Raw genomic sequence first — 14,568 nt, 5'->3', positions numbered from 1 at the left:
GAACTGAGCAAGAGCTACAATGAGAGACAGACAATAAAGGTTTGCTCACAGTTTGAAAAAACATACTCGTGCCTCTTATCGGTTCACACAAATTTGTTCTTTTAGCAATCAAAATTAACAACAAATGCCAAGGTGGTGTGCTCGCTTCAAAAAAGCTTCTCCTAGAACCTTATTGGGAGCTTTCTTACTGAGCGTTTAAGATACACCTGTGCATGGTATCAACTTAGGAAAAAGATATCAAAAGTTTGACACACTAGCCAGAAACTAAAATCAAACAACTCTTGTTTCATCAAGCCACCATTCATGCCATTTGAACAAGCCAAATTAGCCCTGCACACATTGAAAAACAGGAGATTTAACAAACAGTTTGACAAAGTAACTGAACATGTATGGAAGCTTTAAATACATGAAAAAAATAAATCGCAGCAGCTAAAAGTGACTGTTCCATGGATAACTGATGCTTCTAAACTCCAACCAGGTAAAGTTACTAAGCCAACCACATTACAGCACTGAACTTCTGAGTAAGTAACTTTAAATTTCCTTTGATAAAAGAAAGCCTTTTCTTGTCTTCTACTTATAGTAATAACAAGACCACGGGTTCTTAACTTAACCCGACAAGTGCTTATAATTATTATTGTTATTACAGTGATACCTCGGTAGTCGAACGACTCTATACTCGAACAATTCGGAGTTCGACCAAAATTTTCGAGAAATTTTTGCTGCGGTGCTCGACCAAAAATTCGGTACTCGACCAGCCGAACACGTGACGACCGCATGGGCTTTGTGATGATCGCGCCATCTCGGCCACTCTCGCTTGTTCGGGAAGCATCAGTTCTCTCGAGAGCGTCACTCAGACAACGCGCGATCAGCATTCGTTGTGATTTAGTGATTTTCAGTGCTTTTAATTGCTTTTTTAGCTTTCATAATGAGTCCCAAGAAAGTAATGAGTGTTAAGGGGAAGGAGAAGAGGAAAACAGTGCGAACAACGATCGAGTTGAAGAAGGAAATTATAGCGAAATATGAGAATGGTGTACGAGTGTCCGATTTAGCGGTAGAATACGGAATGGCGAAGTCGACCATTTCTACGTTTTTAAAGCATAAAGAAATGATTAAGAAGGCGAATGTTGCAACGGGAGTTACGGCGGTAACTAAGCAAAGGCCACAAGTGATTGAGGAGATGGAAAAGTTGCTTTTAATATTTATTAAAGAAAAACAGTTGGCCGGGGAAAGTGTTAGTGAAGCGTTCATTTGTGAAAAAGCGTTGCATATCTATGAAGAATTAGTGAAGAAAAGTCCGAGTACCAGTGAAAGTGATTCATTTACATTTAAAGCGAGCAGGGGTTGGTTTGAAAAGTTTCGTAATAGAACAGGTATTCATCGTGTTACTAGGCATGGGGAGGCAGCTAGTTCGGATCAAATTGCAGCCGATAAATACGTGGGGGAATTCGATCGGTACATAAATGAACAAAATTTGATCGCACAACAAGTCTTTAATTGTGATGAGACTGGGTTATTTTGGAAGAAAATGCCAGCCAATACGTACATTACCAAGGACGAGACGAAGATGCCAGGTCACAAGCCAATGAAAGATAGGCTAACATTGTTGCTGTGTGCAAATGCAAGTGGCGATTGCAAGATCAAACCCTTGTTAGTGTACCACTCGGACAACCCCCGGGTGTTCAAACGAAATAATATTTGTAAAAGTGCACTACCAGTTATGTGGCGCTCGAACACTAAATCTTGGGTCACAAGACAATTCTTTACTGAGTGGATAAACGAAGTGTTTGCCCCCCAGGTTAAGGCTTACCTCATTGAAAAGAGCTTGCCAATGAAATGTCTTCTGGTTATGGACAATGCTCCTGCACATCCTCCAGGTCTCGAGGATGACTTGAAAGAAGAATACAGCTTTATCAAAATCAAATTCTTGCCCCCCAATACTACTCCCATACTCCAGCCCATGGACCAACAGGTCATTTCAAACTTCAAAAAACTCTATACCAAGGCCCTTTTCAGAAAGTGTTTTGAAGTGACCAGTGACACGAAGTTGACCCTAAAGGAATTCTGGAAGGAACACTTCAGCATCCTCAACTCTGTTAACATGATTGACCAAGCTTGGCGAGGTGTGACCTATAGGACATTGAACTCTGCCTGGCGTAAGCTGTGGCCATCATGTGTCACAGAGAGGGAGTTTGAAGGTTTCCAACCAGAGGCGGGTCCAAGCACTGCTACCCCTGTAATTTCTGATGACACTGATGTCGTTGAGGAAATTGTTGTCATGGGCAGGAGTTTGGGGCTTGAGGTCGACAAGGATGATATTGATGAGCTTGTAGAAAGCCATTCTACCGAGTTGACTGTGGAGGAATTGTTGCACCTGCAACAACAACAGCAGCAGGATCTGATTGTGGAGCAGGAATCTTCAGAAGAGGATGAGGTAAGGGAGGATGTTCCAAGTTCTCTCATCAATGAAATTTGTTCCAAGTGGGCAGATGTGCAGGCTTTTGCTGAAAAATACCACCCAGAAATTGCAGTAGCAAACCGGGCAGTGCATATGTTTAATGATAGTGTCATGTATCATTTTCGAAGAATACTGCAGAGGAGGAAGAAACAATTAACAATAGACCAGTTTTTCACAAAAGAAAAGAAAGCTGCTACATCAAAGCCTGTTTCTCCTCCAAAGAAGAGACAAAGAAGAGAAGAAACCCCTGAAATAGATCTGCCCACCCTTTCATTGGAGAGAGAAACAACTCCTGAAGGAGAACTACCCCGCCACATCATGGAAGGGGACTCTCCTTCCAAGCAGTAACCTCCCCCTTCCATCCTCTCCACATCCATCCCTGTATGCCATCGAACCGCTGCTCAAAGGTATGTTCACTACAGTACAGAAAATGGTTTAAAATTGTTTTATTTTAGTACAGTAATTGGTTTAAAATTGTTTTATAGGATTTTCTGACCAATTTCATACACATTTAGATAATTATTGTTGTTTAGGTACACGTTTTATTAATATTTTGGGCCTGTTCGAGTGCTTGGGAACGGAATAGAATATATACCATTATTTCTTATGGGGAAAAAAAATTCGGTACTCGAACAAATCGGAGGTCGAACACGGATCTCGAACGGATTATGGTCGAGTACCGAGGTATCACTGTACTACTAGCCAAGCTACAACCCTAGTTGGAAAAGCAAGATGCTATAAGCCCAAGGGCTCCAATAGGGAAAAAGAGCTTAGTGAGGAAAGGAAATAAGGAAATAAATAAATGATAAGAACAAATTAACAATAAATCATTATAAAAACAGTAACAACATCAAAATAGATATGTCATATATAAACTATTAACCCTTTTACCCCCAAAGGACGTACTGGTACGTTTCACAAAACCCATCCCTTTACCCCCACGGACGTACCGGTATGTCCTTGCAAAAAAATGCTATAAATTTTTACTTTTCATATTTTTGATAATTTTTTGATTAAATTCAGGCATTTTCCAAGAGATTGAGACCAACCTGACCTCTCTATGACAAAAATTAAAGCTGTTAGATCAATTTAAAAAAAAAAAATAACCCCCTGGGGGTTAAGGGATGGAAATTTCCAAAGAGCCTGGGGGTAAAAGGGTTAACATAAAAAACAGATATGTCATATATAAACTATAAAATGACTCGTGTCAGCTTGGTCAACATAAAAACATTTGCTCCAATTTTGAACTTTTAAAGTTCTACTGATTCAACTACCCAATTAGAAAGAGCTGGAAACAGCTGGAATAAAACTTCTAGAATACTGTGTAGTATTAGGTGAAGGGAGGCCAAAAAGTAGTGGAGAGTTTGACATATTACATAACAGATCCCACATATATGAGTTATGGCAAGTGAAGCATATCTCAAAAATTAGTAAGCAATTATAAAAGGTTACACCATAAAAGGACCTGAAAAGCAGCATATATTTATAAAAAGAAATTGCAAGATGTATAAGTAGTATTGGTGAAAAGCAAGAAATTATAAGGGATACCTACTGTGGGCAGAGGAATGAAAGTTAGAATCAGGAATAATAAATTAAAGAATAAAGTAATGCAATTTATGCAAAAACCATTACTTAAATTAATATTACAAAAGGGCACAAAATATTAAATACTATTTATTGAAGAAATGTGAAGTAATTGAATACTATTTATTGAAGAAATGTGAAGTAATTGATATCTTGTAAAACACTATTATATTAACCTTCTGATGTCATCCGTTCATGTAACTATATAGAAAATTTATTCAGGTTGGTAATGTAATATGTTATTTTTATTAATAAAATAAATTTTTGGATATACTTACCCGGTGATCATATAAGCTGCAACTCTGTTGCTCGACAGAAAAACCTACGGTCAAAATACGCCAGCGATCGCTATGCAGGTGGGGGTGTACATCAACAGCGCCATCTGTCGAGCAGGTACTTAGTACTCCAAGTAAACAAAGAACCAATTTTCTCCTCGGTCCACTGGGTCTCTATTGGGGAGGAAGGGAGGGTCCTTTAATATATGATCACCGGGTAAGTATATTCAAAAATTTATTTTATTAATAAAAATAACATTTTTCAATATTAAACTTAGCCGGTGATCATATAAGCTGATTCACACCCAGGGGGGTGGGTAGAGACCAGCATTACATGTTTACATTATTATGAGCTAAGTATTTTGTATTTCATTTTAGCAGTTATTCAAAATAACAAACATAAAATAAATAAGTACCTGGTAAGGAAGTCGACTTGAACAATTACTCTGCCTTTTTAAGTACGTCTTCCTTACGGAGCCTCGCGATCCTCTTAGGATGCTGAGCGACCCCTAGGATCTGAAGTATAAAGGGTTGCAACCCATACAACAGGACCTCATCAAAACCTCTAATCTAGGCGCTTCTCAAGAAATGACTTTGACCACCCGCCAAATCAAGTAGGATGCGAAAGGCTTCTTAGCCTTCCGGACAACCCAAAAACAATAATAAAACATTTCAAGAGAAAGATTAAAAAGGTTATGGAATTAGGGAATTGTAGTGGTTGAGCCCTCACCCACTACTGCACTCGTTGCTACGAATGGTCCCAGAGTGTAGCAGTTCTCGTAAAGAGACTGGACATTCTTAAGATAAAAAGACGCGAACACTGATTTGCTTTTCCAATAGGTTGCGTCGATTATACTTTGCAGAGATCTATTTTGTTTAAAGGCCACGGAAGTTGCGACAGCTCTAACTTCGTGTGTCCTTACCTTCAGCAAAGCTTGGTCTTCCTCATTCAGATGGGAATGAGCTTCTCGTATTAACAGTCTGATAAAATAGGATAAAGCATTCTTTGACATAGGCAAAGATGGATTCTTAACTGAACACCATAAAGCTTCAGACGGGCCTCGTAAAGGTTTTTAAATAGAACTTAAGAGCTCTTACAGGACATAAGACTCTTTCTAGTTCATTTCCAACCATACGATAAGTTTGGAATATCGAACGATATTGGTCAAGGCCGAGAAGGCAGCTCGTGTTTGGCTAGAAAACCAAGTTGTAGAACATGTAGCCGTTTCGGATGAGAATCCAATGTTCTTGCTGAAGGCATGAATCTCACTGACTCTTTTAGCTGTGGCTAAGCATATCAGGAAAAGAGTCTTTAAGGTGAGATCTTTCAGGGAGGCTGATTGTAGCGGTTCGAACCTGTCTGACATAAGGAATCTTAGTACCACGTCTAAATTCCAACCAGGTGTAACCAAACGACGCTCCTTCGTGGTCTCAAAAGACTTAAGGAGGTCCTGTAGATCTTTATTGTTGGAAAGATCTAAGCCTCTGTGACGGAAGACTGATGCCAACATGCTTCTGTAACCCTTGATAGTGGGAGCTGAAAGAGATCGTTCTTTCCTCAGATATAAGAGAAAGTCAGCTATTTGAGTTACAGAGGTACTGGTCGAGGATACGGATACTGACTTGCACCAGTTTCGGAAGATTTCCCACTTCGATTGGTAGACTCTAAGGGTGGATGTTCTCCTTGCTCTAGCAATCGCTCTGGCTGCCTCCTTCGCAAAGCCTCTAGTCTCGAGAGTCTTTCGATAGTCTGAAGGCAGTCAGACGAAGAGCGTGGAGGCCTTGGTGTACCTTCTTTACGCGTGGCTGACGTAAAAGGTCCACCCTTAGGGGAAGTGTTCTGGGAACGTCTACTAGCCATCGAAGTACCTCGGTGAGCCATTCTCTCGCGGGCCAGAGGGAAGCAACTAGCGTCAACCTTGTCCCTTCGTGAGAGGCGAACTTCTGCAGTACCTTGTTGACAATCTTGAACGGAGGGAATGCATATAGATCTAGATGTGACCAATCTAGAAGAAAGGCATCTATATGAACTGCTGCTGGGTCCGGGATTGGTGAGCAAAATATTGGGAGCCTCTTGGTCATCGAGGTTGCGAAGAGATCTATGGTTGGCTGGCCCCAGGTGGCCCAAAGTCTCTTGCATACATCCTTGTGGAGGGTCCATTCTGTTGGAATTATTTGTCCCTTCCGACTGAGACAATCTGCCATGACATTCAAGTTGCCTTGGATGAACCTCGTTACTAGTGATATGTCTAGACCTTTTGACCAGGTGAGGAGGTCCCTTGCGATCTCGTACAATGTCAGAGAGTAGGTCCCTCCTTGCTTGGAGATGTACGCCAAAGCCGTGGTGTTGTCCGAGTTCACCTCCACCACTTTGCCTTAAAGGAGAGACCTGAAGCTTTTCCAGGTCAGACGTACTGCCAGTAGCTCCTTGCAGTTGAAATGCATTGTCCTTTGACTCGAGTTCCATAATCCCGAGCATTCCCTACCGTCTAATGTCGCACCCCAGCCTACGTCCGATGCGTCCGAGAAGAGAACGTGGTTGGGAGTCTGAACAGTCAGGGGAAGATCCTCTCTAAGGTTGATATAGTCCTTTCACCAAGTCAGACAAGACTTTATCTTTCCGGAAACCGGGATCGAGACCGCTTCTAGCGTCTTGTCCTCTTTCCAGTGAAAAGCTAGATGGTATAGAAGAGGACGGAGGTGTAGTCTTCCTAGTGACACAAATTGATCCACGGATGACAGTGTCCCTACCAGACTCATCCACAGCCTGACTGGGCAGCGTTCCTTCTTCAGCATCTTCTGGATGGATAGCAGGGCTGGGGGCTGATCGTCTTGTTCAGCAACGTCCTCATCAGAGGGTTCCTCATCCGAAACTGATGAGGAAACGGCAACGGAGTGGGCAACGTCTGACTCGCTGAATCCGGTCGCACTGGTGGATGCGTGACGGAGCCGGACGCAATATCATGGCTCTGTGAACTGTCAACAACCATGGGTGCGCGAGGAAGTACAGCGTCAACCCGAAACTGTCAAGACTGTCTGGGTTGTGCAGTCAACACCCTACTGGGTTGCTGAGGTTGACGCACTACGTCACAACAAGTCACCTCTACTGGTTGTTGAACGTCCTGAACGTCAACAACCACCTCCAAGCGTCGCTTAACGTCAACGTGCGACTGGCAACCCACACTGGGTCGCATCGGTGGAGGAACCACCTCAACTGGCAGACGCGAGTAGGTTACCTCAGCGTCAACAGGGCGCACAACCGACTGGTTGGAAGGTTGTTGGCCAGAAGGAGGAACCACCTCAACTGGCAGACGCGAGTAGGTTACCTCAGCGTCAACAGGGCGCACAACCAACCGGTTGGAAGGTTGTTGGCCAGAAGGTTCTTCTCCGCATTTAAGTCCTCTATCAAGGACGCAAGCTTGGACTGCATGTCTTGCAGCAAAGCCCATTTAGGGTCTACGGGAGCAGGTGTGGCAACAGACGGGGTTAGCGACTGAGGCGGAACCATTTACCATCCCTGAAAGCCTTGTTATGTGTGACATAATAGTACAGCAAAACTTCAAAGGCTCGACAAAAGTTGAGAAGTTGACCTGTAAACAACTTGGAGCGTCTCCTGGCTAGGCGCCAGGGCGAGTCTACCAGAATTGAGAAGTCTATCTGGACAGAGGCATGAACTCCCAAGCCGAGAACTTCTCTCGTGTCCTATCAGACTCTCGCTCTATAAGCCAGTTTAAAAGAAGGGAAATCAAAGGCTGTATCCCTAAAACTCCTCCTGGTGCAAAAACCAGTCGCCTAGCCAACGTAACGCTCTCTAGGAGAGCGAGAGAGCACTAGCTTAAAAACAACGGCTTCGAAGTAGCTAGGCCTAGTGTAAGTTCTGACGTTTAGGCGAACGAGGAGCAGCAGTTACAAGATCCGGACGAAGATCCTTAAAAAATCATCATGATTTAATTAAAGTCCAAAGGAGGCTAAGCAGCTTAAGGCTCCTCTCCAAATGACAGAGTCCTCAAGGGAATATCAGTAGGAGGGAGAACAGCACTTTCTCATTTACAGGAACCTTGTCCGATAAAAGCTAGGTTATCTCAGTGAGTCTCTCACTGGTGCATTAGTAGCAGACCAGAAGGCAACGTCATGTAACTGCTTGACAGTCTGTGAACTGTCAACAACTGAACTGTCAACCACAACAGGTGCGTGAGGACATACAGCACTGGTGCATTAGTAGCAGACCAGAAGGCAACGTCATGTAACTGCTTGACAGTCTGTGAACTGTCAACAACTGAACTGTCAACCACAACAGGTGCGTGAGGACATACAGTGTTCACTCGAGACTGCTTTGACTGTCTATACTGAGCAGTCAAAACAACTCTAGAATGCGGAGGTTGACGCACCGCGTCAAAACAAAACAACTTAGACTGTTGTTGTACCTCGCGAACGTCAACGGAAGGTTCCGTGCGTTACTGAACGTCAACATGCGGCTGGCAGGGTACACTGGAACGCATGGGTGGCGGGACTCTCTCAGCTGGAGTGCGGCAGAAGGTCGCCTCAGCGTCCACAGAACGCACAACCGTGTTGGTTGTAGGCTAGAGGTTGGTGCAGTGTCAACCTTCTCCGCACGAAAGTCCCGCATCAATGACGTTAACTGAGACTGCATGGTCTGCAGCAAAGACCACTTAGGGTCTACAGGAGCAGGTGCGGCAACAGACGGTGTGACTGCCTGATGCGGTACCGCTTTGCCTCTCATAGGAGGTGAGCAGTCGTCGGAAGACTGCAGCGAGTCCGAACTGACCCAGTGGCTACAACTGGGCCGTTGGACTTGCGCGGAAGGGACCGACTTGCGCTTAATAAGTTGCGAGACCTTGGTCCATGGTGTCTTACGAGAAACCTCTTCCGCAGACGAGAAATAAATGGGCTCTCTCGTCTTTGTGTGGGTGGGGCGATCTTGGGTAGATACGCCCGAAACCACGGAGGGAAACGTCTGTTCGTTGATCAAGGCCTGACGAACCCATAAGTCGTTCGACATTACTTCTCCCCTGGGCTTGGGAGCTTGCAAGAGGTCCCGGACTAGGTGAACGACAGGCATGAACAGACGAACCCTCGGACGCAACACTGTAACACTTTGCGCATATCACTTTATCACTTCGATTTTCTGTTTTGCACTTATTTCACTGAAATCGAAACTTTTACTGATTTCTACCTGAAACACGCAATTCTACCCTTCATTAAAAGGTAGTAATTGCGAAATCAGTCGTATAATGCAGCTCATTAATACTAGCAAAAAACAGAAAACATATATAAAGATGAAATATTCAGTGGCTGGGAAAGAGACTAAACACTAGTTCAAGTAAACTACGTTTACAATCTCTCACCGCACATAGCCTGGGGACAAGAATAAAACCCTAGAAACGTTTTACCTTCTTCCCCGTACAGCGACTAGGGAGGAGAGTAACACGAGAACAACGTTACCCGCTTGAACGGAACGTTTTCTCTCCTCTCTCTCCCTCCGTCTCTATCTCTCTCTCTCTTTCTCTCTTGATTTCGCACCTAAGAGAAGAGCCCCATTATATATCGTCAAAAAAAAAAACATGTTATTTGACTAAAGGAAAAAACTGAAAGGTTTTCCAAATAAAAAGTTCCTTTAATTTAGAATTTAAAACATTTAAGCTAAGAAAGAATGAACGAAACGTCAGAATCGACTTACTCTTACTGCAAAGTGAAACCGTGATACACTCTCTCTCTATCGTAACGATAGAGCGCATGTTGAACGTCCTGAACGTCAACAACTGCGTAGTCTAAAAAACTAAACGTTAGTTCATCTTTGAAAACAGTACGAAGACTATCAAAGAAATTCTTTCATAAAACATTAAATTTAAAAAGTTTTAAATTCTTTAAAGGCTAAATACGATATAACGGGCTCAATGTTGATTAACTTCGGTTCCAAGTTAGGACCGCCTACTCTCAGGAAAGGTCGCATATAAACAAAACATAAAAATTTATTTTTATATGTTTATAATAAATGGAAAGTTAATCGAAGAGGCCTAATAAAGGCGGAGAGATATAAAATATATAGATCTATAACGTGTTAAGCAAAATTACTAAAAACCTAAACACACTTCCGTCTAAGGGAAGGGTCGGCCATTTAAAAGTGAAAGAGAGTCCATACTCTCTTTGTCACCATAATTAAATCTATCCAAAACGAGTTCAAGTTTTGAGATGAAGATAAAACACCTGCATAGCGAAAGCTCAAAACTAGAATAGTGTACTTCACCAAATAGTTGTGAAAACAAATCCAGTTAGTAACAGCGTATTAGTAGGTCTTGCCGGTAGCCCGACAGAGAGAAAATTGGTTCTTTGTTTACTTGGAGTACTAAGTACCTGCTCGACAGATGGCGCTGTTGATGTACACCCCCACCTGCATAGCGATCGCTGGCGTATTTTGACCGTAGGTTTTTCTGTCGAGCAACAGAGTTGCAGCTTATATGATCACCGGCTAAGTTTAATATTGAAAATTTCAGTTTTTATCTATATAAATCTATTAGTTACACTCTGAAACATCAACATAAGCAGGTAAACATATGACATCATTGCTCACTGTAGAGAAAGTTTGCAAGTCAAGAGCCTGACGATGATTTTGTCACGGCTGTGATAACCAGCGTTAATACATAAAATAATATATTAGGGAAAACTCATTACTTTAAGCAAGAAAATATTTCACCCCATTACAGAAAAGAAGATATAATTAAAATCCAGTAAGGACCCCAAAGAGAAAATGTGCATTTATGTACAATATTGTTTAGTGCACTATCAAAATTAGAAACACAAGAACAACTTAGGAGACAATTGCCCATAAATAACTGACATGAATTATGTATTAAAAGCAAGAAAACAGTAGACTTCATAAGACACTGCTAGAGAAATACTGTAAGTTGGAATTTAAGACAATGACTAGAATAATTCTAAGTAACAGCAAGGAATCCCCTCATCCAGTACAGTTATTAACTGAGAGATATGAAAGCGGAGGAGAGTGACAGCTCCCCATACTCTTTGGGGTGTCTGAATGGGTGTGGATGTAGTTCGATAAGAAAGTAAAAGATCTGAGATTGGGAGTGTGATTTGGAATAGGAAGATGGATGTTCATGTATTGGCCGTATATGAGACAAATATAAAAAGGTCGTATGAAGTTAGAGGTAGCGTGTCTGGGATTTAAAGAGGGAAAAGCAAGAGGGTGTGGCTTTATTGCTAAATGAATGGATGACAGATAAAGTATGGAATGGAAGGAGGCGTCATCTAGATTTATGTGGTTAAGGGTTGGGCTGGGTAAGGAATGTTGAGCTTTTGTTAGTACGTATGGGCCAGGTTGTGAGAAAAGTGAAGAAGAGCTGAATTAATTCTGAAATGAGTTAATTCAGAGTGTAGAAGGACTCAGTAGAAGAAATTATCTAATTGTGATGGGTGACTTGAATGCCAGAGTGGGTGCTACAGAGGTAGATGTCATTGAGAAGTATGGCATACCAGGTGAAAATGAGTCGTGAGAGATTGCTAGATATGCAAGTTGAACAAGAGTTTTCAAGAGTTTTAAATAAGCATACATGGTTACGTAAGAGTGGCAATTGGAAGAGTGGTAGAAAGGGCATTAATGGATTATGTGTTGATAACAAGAAGGACGTTTGAAAGATTGAAAGATTTGCACGTGTTTAGGGGTAAGGGTAATGGTATGTCTGATCATTTTTTGGTTGAAGAAAAATTAGTTGTAGCAAAAGAGCTAGGAAATAGAATGGGGGGATGTAAAAGGGAGGTAGTGAAGGTTGAAGAGTTGAAAAAACCAGAGGTAAAAAGTGAATATCAAGAAAGGTTGGAAGTGGCATATGACAGGGTGAAAGTGAGAGGAACAGGTGAGCTATAAGAGGAGTGACACTTAGTAAAAGGAAATTTTGTTGGACTTGCAAGTGATGTGTATGGTAAGACAATTGTTGAAGTCAGCATGAGGGTGGAATGAAGGAGTGAAGATCAAGGTGGAAGAGAAAATGAGGGCATTTGAAGAATGGCTGCAGAGTAATAGTATAAAGAAACATGAAAGCTATAGAAAAAAATGTGGAAGTAAAACGTAAGATAGCTGAGGCACAGGGGACAGCTGACTGGAGGTGGGGTTAGGGATTAGGTCGTTTGTATGAAGAGAATAAGTTCTGGAAACAAGTGAAGACAGTAAGGAAGGGTGGATCCAGGAATGAAAAGAGACAGTGAAAGACGAAAATGGAAGGTTGTTGAAGGGAGAGGAGGCAAGGAAAAGGCGAGCTGAATATTTTGAAAGGTTGCTGAATGTTGTGAATAATAGAGAGGCAAATATAATTGCTGTTGTCAGTGTTGAGGTGCTAGTCATGGGAGATGAGAATGAGAGAAATATTCCAAGAGAGCAAGAGATGAAAGTACTAGGTGAAACAAGAGCAGGAAAACACCTGTTATGGATGGTCTGAGGGCTTATATGTTAGAGGAAAGGGGTGTAACTGTATTGGAATGGTTGGCGAGATTTTTCAAGAGCGTACTGTATATGTTTTATGTTGTCAATGGTACCAGTGGTCTGGGTGTGTGCATGTTTTGTTCTGCAATACAAAGGTAAGGCAGATTATTATTATTAGTATTGCTTGCTAAGCTACAACCCTAGTTGGAAAAGAAGGATGTTATAAGCCCAGGGGCTCCAACAGGGAAAATAGCCCAGTGAGTAAAGAAAACAAGGAAAAATCAAATTTTTAAGAACAGTAACAACATTTAAATTAATATCTATATAAACTATACAGACTAACAAAACAAAAGGAAGAGAAATAAGATAGAATAGTGTGCCCAAGGAAGAGAAATAAGATAGAATAGTGTGCCCAAGGAAGAGAAATAAGATAGAATAGTGTGCCCAAGGAAGAGAAGATAAGATAGAATAGTGTGCCCAAGGAAGAGAAATAAGATAGAATAGTGCCCCCAAGGAAGAGAAATAAGATAGAATAGTGTGCCCAAGGAAGAGAAATAAGATAGAATAGTGTGCCCAAGGAAGAGAAATAAGATAGAATAGTGTGCCCAAGGAAGAGAAATAAGATAGAATAGTGTGCCCAAGCAAGAGAAATAAGATAGAATAGTGTGCCCAAGTATACCCTCTAACCCAAGACCTGGAAAACCATGGTATAGAGGCTATGGCACTACCCTACCCAAGACTAGAGAACAATGGTTTGATTTTGGAGTGTCCTACTAGAAGAGCTGCTTACCATAGCTAAGGAATCTCTCCAACCCTTACCTCTAAAGGAAAGTGGCCACAAAATAATGATAGTGCAGTAACCCCATAGATGAAAAAGAATTGTTTGGTAATGTCATTGTTGTCAGGTATATGAGGACAGAGGCAAATGTGTAAAGAATATGCCAGACTATTTGGTGTATGTCTAGGCAAGGGGAAAATGAACCGTAACCAGAGAGAAGAATCCAATGTAGTACTGTCTGGCCAGTCAAAGGACCCCATAACACTCTAGTGGTAGTATCTCAATGGGTGGCTGGTGCCCTGGCCAACCTACTACTAATAATAAGTTGTAATTCAAAGAGGTATTAGTTTGTTGAATGTGGTTGGAAATGTGTATAGTAGTGTTTTAATAAATAGGATTAAGGATTAAACAGAGAATGCAATCTTAGAAGTGCAGGATGGCTTTAGAAGAGGTAAGGGATATATGGATCAGATTTTTTTCAGTTAGGCAGGTACATGAAAAATATTTAGCAAAAGGTAAGGAGGTATATTTTGCATTTATGGATCTGGGGAAACCTTAGGATTGAGTTAACAAGGAAGCAATGTGGAATGTGATGAGGTTATATGGAATTGGTGGAAAGTCGTTGCAACCAGTGAGGAGTTTATATAAAGGCAGTAAGGTATGTGTTAGGACAGGGAATGAATGAAGATGAAGTGAGTGAGTGATTTCCAGTGAAAGTGGGGCTGAGGCAGGGATGTGTGATGTCATCATTGGTGTTCAATTTGTTTGTTGATATAGCTGTAAGAGAGGTTTGTTGATATAGCTGTAAGAGAGGTGAATGCGCAAGTGCTTGATCAAGGATTGAAACAAAGATGAGCGTGATCATGTATGGGAGACGAATCAGTTGTTTGCAGATGATACTGAACAAGTTGCAGACTCGGAGAAGATGCTCTGTTAATTAGTGACAGAGTTTAGAAGGGTGTGTGGAAGAAGGGAATTGTAAGTTAATGTGGGCACCAGCCACCCATTGAGATACTACAGCTAG

At 41.8% G+C, this 14,568-nt stretch overlaps 1 protein-coding gene across 3 annotated transcripts in view; it reads right to left on the bottom strand.

The window, feature by feature from the left end:
* The window catches only part of LOC137615249 (EARP-interacting protein homolog), a 131,276-nt gene that overhangs the window by 890 nt on the left and 115,818 nt on the right, over nt 1-14,568 (bottom strand). The gene's annotated exons all lie outside the window — the stretch shown is intronic.

This window comes from Palaemon carinicauda, chromosome 21 (assembly GCF_036898095.1).
Source record: "Palaemon carinicauda isolate YSFRI2023 chromosome 21, ASM3689809v2, whole genome shotgun sequence".
In the NCBI taxonomy this organism is placed as follows: Eukaryota; Metazoa; Arthropoda; class Malacostraca; order Decapoda; family Palaemonidae; genus Palaemon; species Palaemon carinicauda.
This window is presented reverse-complemented; position numbering and strand designations above follow the sequence as displayed.